The sequence below is a fragment of the Symphalangus syndactylus genome, chromosome 10 (assembly GCF_028878055.3).
Source record: "Symphalangus syndactylus isolate Jambi chromosome 10, NHGRI_mSymSyn1-v2.1_pri, whole genome shotgun sequence".
NCBI classification, from domain to species: domain Eukaryota; kingdom Metazoa; phylum Chordata; class Mammalia; order Primates; family Hylobatidae; genus Symphalangus; species Symphalangus syndactylus.
In genome coordinates this window covers 77,076,337-77,085,210 of record NC_072432.2, presented here as the reverse complement: position 1 = coordinate 77,085,210, position 8,874 = coordinate 77,076,337, and the positions used below count along the sequence as shown (strand labels likewise).

The window sequence follows — 8,874 nt, the reverse complement described above, 5'->3', positions numbered from 1 at the left end:
TTAAGTTTTTTTCTACAACTTGATTTTTTAACTTAATATATGCAGAGAAACCCATATTTAAAATAGCTATACTATTTTTTAAATTACTACATAGTATTGCTTAATATAGAAAAAACATAATTTGTGTACATTTACATATTTTGTTGGGCATTTATATAGTTTCTAATCTAATTTCTTTAAAAACAAGTGTATAGCTTGTACACATGTCTTTGTAAATATATAGGAATATTTTTAACGAATAAATTCCTTGAAGTGATAGGCAATGAAAAATTACTTTTCATTAAGTTTCCACAAATTTTTACTCAATGAATTCACCAACTTACTTTATCAAAAATATATTTACAAATTTTTAAATTTATCTGTGCAATGAAAAATAGGTACCAATTTCTTAACAGAATATTATGTTTGAACAGATTTTCATATATGATTAGTGGCCATTTTTATTCTTTTCTCTGTGAGAAACCTCTAAATAAACTTCGACTGTATTTTCTATTGGATCATTTATATTTTCCTTTTGATTTTTAGGAGTTATTTATGTATTGAGAATATTAAGCTATTTTTTCTAAATTAAAAATATTTTCTTTATTTTGACTTTTAAGTTTTTATTGATAGCTTTTGTATTTTAGAAGTTTTGCATTTTTATGTAACTCTATAGGTCAATCTTTTCCTTTATGACTTCTGTGTTTTGTGTCATACTTAGAAATAATTTGTTACCTCCAAACTAATAAAAGCATATCATTAATATCTTTCATATATTAAACTATTTAAGCTACTAGAATGTTTGTTAGGTAGGCATAAAGTGTAGATTTCACTACTTTTTTCCAAATAATTCTAAACAATTACCTTTAAACTATTTGTTAAATAAATTATATACTTCTTACTAAATTCAAAGGCCAACTTAATAATGTATGAAATTGTTATTTATATAGAATATCAGTCTGTTTCTGCAATCTCCTTTCTGTTCATTGCTTCACTTGCCTATATCTGTTCTCAGTACCTCACCGGTTTACTCTGCCTTTCTAAAACCTTTTACTGGAATATTCTACTACAGTTAAAAAAAAAAGCTGTCTATTTTTGTCATTTTTTTTCTCTTCTGTAAAGGTACTTCATTCATTAAAATCAGTTTTTCTGATACCATTAAAATGTTTTTTTTTTAAAGGGATGTCATTTTATTTGTAAATAAATTGGAAAGAATTGACATCTTCATGCTGTTGCCTCTTCTCATCTTGGAACACTTTATATATTTCCATTCATTTAAGAGAGAGAGTGAGTGTGTGTTTTTTAGTAGATGTCATAGTCCTTTTTTATTATTTCTCATTAAAGTCATATATTTGTTAGTTTTATTCCTAGAAATTTCATATTTTTCAACAGTATGTTTTCTTTTATACCTTGTTATCTTGTTTATAGGAAAACCATTAATTTTCACTGTTGATTAGTACATGGCAACCTTAATAATTAGTAAATCTAATAGCGTTTGAATTATATTTTAATTTTCTTGGCAGAAAATTATATTACCTGCAAGAATGATAATTTTCATTTTAAGTATTCATATTTATTGGTTTTATTAGCTTTATTATATTGACTATAATTGTATTACTGTCTTCTCAAATTTAGTGGAAACACTTCTTACATGTTCTATTTTTTAATAAAAATATTTATTTGGTCTTATGAATACAGAATTGATTATTTTATTTTTATTTCAAATGTCTAGGTATTATAATTGTATATAATAGTTATTTGTACTTTTTATATTTTTATTATATTTTTAGTTATGCTTGTATAGGTGGCTAACAATAAGTATATTTTTCTCTTGATGAAAATTGAAAATACTTATTTTTTATATTGTTATTTTTTAAAAACCATTTTTGGTTATAGTAATAAGTCTTCCATTGATTTTTCTTCTTTCTTTAGTTTTCTCACTTATAAAAATTTTCTAATTCATGAATTTATGTTTCCAGATTTAGGAATTTCCTTTTGACTCTTTGAGTTCCTTTTCTGACATATATAAAAAGTCTTAGCTTTTTGGGGTTATTTTGGCTGTGTATAAAATTCAAAACTCAAAATAATGTTCCTTTTGTGGAATAATGTCCTAGGATTTTATGATATTGATGAAAAGATATTCATATGATTCTCATTTTTTGTAACTACACTGTGTTACAGGAAAAAGATAGCAAACCTCATTTAAAAAGGGCAAGTTATAAAATAAGAACAACTCAAATGACTAACAGTTACATGAAGAGATGCTCAAACTCATTTGTAATCATACAAATGAAAAAAAATTAAAATTCAATCCTGCATTATACTCATCAAGTTGAGAAAAAAAAGCTATAGTTTTATAATTCTAAGTATTGAAAGATATTTAGGTAGAAAGGAATCTTGTGCCTTGATGTTGAAAGTATTGACTGGTTCAGCTGCACTGGAAACACACTTGATGATATTAAATATGCCTATCCTACAACTCAGTAGTCCAGCTCCTAAGTGTATGTTGCAGAAAAGCTCTCTCACAAGATGTGTGGAGATATGGATGATAATTTGTAGTAGCAACGAGTTAGAGGCAATCTGTCTATCACTGGGAGAATGAAGAAGTTCACTGTAATGGTTATGCTCTAGCATGCGGCAGCTGGAAACAGTGAGTAGATGCACACACAGACCATGATCACTCCTAGAAACATAGTGGTTAGTGAAAAAAGAAAGAAACATAATGTTTTCAGCACAATACCATTTATATATTTGAAATAGATAAATGTAGAAAACAAAATGTCATATAATCCCAGTAACATGAAAGAGCAAAAGGACAAGAATAACCAATGTGATTCTGAAAAATGAAATTAGGAATAAGAGAGTACCCCTACTAGATATCAGGACTTATTATAAAGCTATAGTCTTTAAAACAGGTACTCTTATAAGGAAGAGAGGAGAAGAGAAAAAAAGAGAAGACAAGAGAAGAGAAAGAGAAGATTGGAAATAGATGCATGCATTTATTGAACTTTAATTTATGACAGAAGTGGCATAGTCAATAACTGAGGAGTGGAAGGACAATACAATCAGATACATTGAAAAATGCTTATTGACATGGAAATATCAAAGGAGAAATATACCATGTGCCCACTGATAAAAAATAAATGGAATGTTCATGAAAGGTCCCAATTACTGCTACAATAATTTTTTAAATAATTAGGCATTTAGATTTTATGTACCTTTTGATTTGAGTAGTTTAAAATGTCTTAAATAACATTTAATATTATTATAATTATAATAATTATTATTTTTGAGACAGAGTCATCTTGCTCTATTGCCCAGGCTCTAGTGCAGTGATGCGATCTCAACTCACTGCGACCTCCGCCTCCTAGGTCCAAGTGATTCTCATGCCTCAGCCTCCTGAGTAACTGAGACTACAGGCGTGTTCCACTACACCTGGCTAATTTTTGTGTTTTTGTAGTAGAGACTGGGTTTCTCCATGTTGGCCAGGCTGGTCTTGAATTCCTGACCTCAAGTGATATGCTTGCATTGACCTCCCAAAGTGCTGAGATTCCAGGTGTGAGCCACTGCACCCGGTCCATTAAATATTATTTTTATTATATTTGGTCAAATATTTTTGTTTCTTTCCTGAATTTTAACACTATTTAGAATGATTACATAGTTGTTAGCTAATAGAATCTGTAGTTCAAAAATTATTTTGTGACTTGTTGAGCATTTCACTTGATCAATTTTTATGTTTCATGATCTCTGAAAAAGAAATGTAAGTAGCATGTTATAGTAGTATCTTCTGCCATCATAATAGTATGTTCTATATGTATCATGTGTCATACTTCTGTCGTTTTTATTTTATTAGTGCTTTGCTTATTTCACAGATTCTGCTTTTGTTTATTTGTTTCTTAATAAACTTTCTAAATCTGCTAGTTTGGGAGGTTTTGACTTTCATATTGGTGCACATTTAACTTTATACATTTATATAATATGCTTGATCATCTGTTTACTGATGCATAGACTTCAGAGAGTGTCTTCTCTTAACTATCCATTTTGATGGATGAAAAAATAACGACCACTCCTGATTTTAGTAGTTTTGTTGGTTTTCATATATATAAAATGCTACTGAATGAATAAAAATCAAATGTAGATCTATTTTTCTATTGTTCCTTCCCTAGTGTTACTTTTCAGATAAGAATATGGGCAAATAATGATTACAGATTCCATCTTTGGTTTTATTCTTTTTGCTGAACATTTTATTCTGAGGTATAGCTGGTCAATTCGATAGCTCATGATCTTAAAAATGTCTTTGTATTCTATTTCTTTTTTTTTTTTCATTTCAATTATTTAGCCTCATTGACTACATCATTCCTCCAGGCAGAAGGTGCAAAAGATAGCAAAACTTGAGGGCTTTGACCAAGGGCATGCTAGGAGAGGACATGGGAAATGGATTGTTCCTTGAACATTTTCCCTGGGCCATTCTCTTCCTTTTTTATTTTTGTTCTGGTTACATGGGGCTTTCAAGACTCAAGCAACTGTTTGTTTTATTTTTTACTTTTTTAGCATTTCAAATGTTTTTATTATGAAAAATTAAATACATACAAAATATGAGAAATTATATAATTCATCCCCAGATATGCATCACCCAGCTTCCATAGTTATTAATTCTGTCCAATTATTTTATCTATACTACCATGCTGTTTCTCTTCCTTTCTCCTGGATTAGTTTGGAGAAAACGCCAGACATTATATCACTTATAAGTATTTTGAATATATCACTAAAAGATAACTCATTTAAAAATATAATCCCTATTATGACACACAGAGTACTAACAAAAATTCCGTAATGTTTTTGAATATACAAAAATTGTTTAAATTCCCACAATTCTCAGTCTTTTTAAGAAATTAATTATTCAAATCAGGTGCCAGAAAAATTCTATGTATGGCAATTAGTGAACATATTTCTTAAGTTTCTGTTAATCTTTAGCTCCTATCTCCAACTCACTGTTTTTTTTTTTTTTGTAATTATTTGTTGAAGAAAGCTTAAAGATTGTGTTATAGTTTCCCCTAGTCTATATTTTGCTGATTGCATTATTTTTTGTTTGTTTGTTTTGCTTATGTTTTTGTTTTTTTGAGACAGACTCTCACTCTGTTGCCCAGGCTGGAGTGCAGTGGCATAATCTCGGCTCACTACAACCTCCGTCTCCCAGGTTCAAGTGATTCTCCTGCCTCAGACTCCCGAGTAGCTGAGATTACAGGCATGCAGCATCACACTTGGCTAATTTTTGTATTCTCAGCAGAGATGGGGTTTCACCATGTTGGCCAGGCTGGTCTCCATCTCCTGACCTCATGTGATACACCTGCCTTGGCCTCCCAAAGTTCTGGGATTATAGGTGTGAGCCACCGTGCCCTGATCACATTCTTGTGATATTTCTGAATGGGTCCACTGCTCCTTTTCTTATAAATTGATCAGAGTGAGGCTTGAATTTTTTTTGGCAAAAAGATTTGACAGGTACTATTGTATTTCCAGTAAAAGGCCCTTAATATCTGACTGTTTCTCTTTTTGTGAATTTAGTAGCTTTTGATGATTGCTGCTAGATCCATTATTTCATAAAGGGTTATAAAAGGATGATATTGTAATTAAATAACTTTAATTATTGTGTGAACTACCTTGATGAATAAAAAATTATCTTCCATCAAATATTTGTTTCTCTGAGTTCAGAGCATGTAGGATAGAACTGTAATATAGATGTGTTGGTAATTTTCTTATTTTCCAGTATTCAAAATAATGAGTTGGCTCCCAATATCTTTGCAGGTTGATCAATTTTGTTCTGTAAAAATATTTATTATTAAGAGCTTATGGATTTTGAACACCTAATTTGTCTTAACTAAGTAAAATTGTAATTCTTATTGGTGTTCACACTTTCCCAGCTTTGGATAGGTGAGTTTCTCTTGGTTGGCACCTGAGTCCTTTTTATGATGATCACAACAGTCTTTGTATTCTTACTGTCTGGTTTGACAGTATGTTCTAGATGCAACATGTATATTTGCTGTCCCATCTTGAAATCTAAAATTTTTTTAAGCGCCCTAGCTCCTTTGTGAGAAATGCCATTTGGAGACAAAAATCTGGGTGAAAGAATACTTGTTTCTGCTGCCCAAGAACAATAAGTATTGCCCAGTTCACTTTTTTAGTGAACAGAAGTATCACATATTTAAAAAATATATGCAATATATCATATGTTCATGTTTATACTCCAAGTCAAATTTAGCAAATTCAGGAATTCAGGATTTTTTTCTTAACCAAATTCCTCTCACATGTGTGTCGCCTTTCTCTCATGATCAAAATTCCAATTCTTAATGATATCATTATTATTTATTTGCTTTGTCCTGTGTAGCACATTCAGGAAAACCATAGTGGCACTCAAAATCTGATTACTGAAAACAGTTTGAGGATTTTTTCTTAGTGTATATCACATTGGGAATAAACAACCAATTTACTCTTTTTTAACACTCACTTGAAAGAAATATTTCCTCCCAATGTGTTATTTTTATTAATTTATACAATGTGTGCCAATTTTTTATTAACTTGTTAGAATTTTAAAATTTCAAAACAACTTCTGTTTAGTAGTTTTGGAAAATATTTATATAATTCTTTTGACTCTATTTCCTTACATCTGAAAACTGGTTTTGTTCGTTTGTTTTAGGTTCATTTCTCCATTTTTGAATAATGTAAGCAAATATATTATTTCCCCTTTCCAAAATTAATGGCAGTATTCTATGCATAATTTTCTTCACATTGGACCAAATTGCTTTTTAAAGATCTTATGAAATTATAGTATCTTCCCTTCACTCCATGCTATTAAACCACATAAACATTTATTGAATACCTTCTAAGTGCAAAGCACAGTACTTTGTTTTGTGGTTGATGAGACAATGAAGTAGATTTTGCCTTTAAAACACTTTTACAAATTTTTTTCTGTGCTTTTTGATATTGCAGAGATCTAAAAATATCACTTTGGATGTTCAGATAATATACTTACTGTTGAATAGTTATTGGGTTAAAAAAAGTCAAAGGATAGTATTCTGTGTAAAATACTAACAATAAGGAGAAAACAAAACAGGCATAATGTAATTATTCCAGAAATTGTAGATCTTTTATGACATTATGATCAATAAACTATAAAACATAGACGACTGCATCTATAAAGCACCTTGAAAGATGAATAGCCTCTGTGAGTGTGTGTGTGTGTGTGTGTGAGAGAGAGAGAGAGAGGGAGAGAGAGAGAGAGAGTGGGCAGGCAGAGAGAGAGAGAGAGACAGAAAGACAATATAGATTCAAGAATGTGTGCTAAACATTTGCTTAGCAAGTAAGCTCATTTTTCCCATTATTTTGATACATAGCAAAGTAAAATTTCTTATTAATATATAATTGAGTTAGGTACCCTTATTTAGACATTTGGATTTATGAAAAATTCCCATAATGATTTCAATGTGTGGGTTTATAATTATAAATAGGAGTCCACTTAATTTGACTGTTAATATGCTAAGGTTTATAATTTACATGACTTCTCTTTCTAACATGATCTGTGAAGTAGTTTACGTTTCAAACTTTACTTGGATTCCACTGAATTTATTTTAGTGATTATCAATATGGTCTTAGTTCGCATTCCCAAATGTAAAGGTATCTTTGACAAAGATAAGGACGTTTGAAAATACATTTTTTTGAACATTAAAATTTAACAATGAGTTGAATGTGACTTGATAATATTCACTTTTAACTGTGAATAAAATAAGCTTATCATTATATATTAGCACTGCTATATTGATCTTTCAGATTTAATTTAACAAAATGCTAATCTTTGAGCAAAAATTTTTCTATTTTATCTATTTTGGTAATCACCAATGATCCTTGCCTCCTAGTATTTAACCACTTGTGTTCTTTCCTCCCACATTGGATCCAACTGGATTCAGCAAATTTCCTTCTGTACCTTCCACTAATGTTACCACTTTTTATAGTATTTGCATAGGTTGATAACTGTCAAGTCTATGATGTGTTTTTAAAAAAAGATGTTATCTAGTAAGGTTCTAGGCAAACTGCTCATCTCAAGAATTCAGTTAGTGGATGATGGATGATACTTTCCAAATGGTTAGTCATGGCTGGAAATGTGTCAAAGCTTGGAGGAAATACAATGACAGGTGAGCAGTGTGGCGGTGTAGTAGCACTGGGACAAAGTGGAAGGAAAGAGAGATTGTTAATACCTTTGGAAATAAGACGTAGGAGCATAAGAGTTTAAAAAGAGTTTTTAAAGATGCCTACCAGTTTGGTGGCACAGCTGTGTGCCAGAGAAAGCCTACGGTCAAACTCTTCTGATTGGTTAATGTGTGAGAAGATGAACTCATATTCTTTGTGGTAAATCCTGGGTTTTATAGTCTGAGCATGCCAACCTAGTTTTACACTGATTATATCTTTTGTTTCATCTCTCTTCTTCCTTGAACTCATCGTCCTCTCTGCATCCACAGCCCAAATCTGCTCTTCTGACTCTCCATCAGTGCATGTCAATACCATCCAAGTTATGACTCAAGATGGAAACAAGAAAGTCATCCTTCACATTTGCCTGCCCCTTAATTTTCATTGAGTCTCTTAAAGATTATTCCTGAAATATCTCTCAAATTTGTCTTTTCTGATTACAACCTTACTGACATTGCAGTAAGTTAGAAACTCAACATCTGTAGTCTAAACCGTTAAAATAGCTGCTTGACTTTTCCAGTCTCTGTGTAGCTCTATTCTCTCCATTTTCATTAAGTTTCTTTGCAAAACACAGACTTGATACTGCCAAATTTTCAATCAAATACCTTTAGTGGCACTGAGTTACCTACTGTTAAATCTCCAGACACCTCAACGGAGCAT

General features: G+C 30.9%; 1 long non-coding RNA gene across 1 annotated transcript; it reads left to right on the top strand.

Moving 5' to 3' along the window:
• Window positions 1-1,179: 1,179 nt before the first annotated feature.
• On the top strand, window positions 1,180-8,630 carry LOC129492331 (uncharacterized). Its single transcript, XR_008660794.2, has 2 exons — window positions 1,180-1,266; window positions 8,487-8,630. It is a non-coding gene; the product is annotated as an uncharacterized lncRNA (long non-coding RNA).
• Window positions 8,631-8,874: the final 244 nt, after the last annotated feature.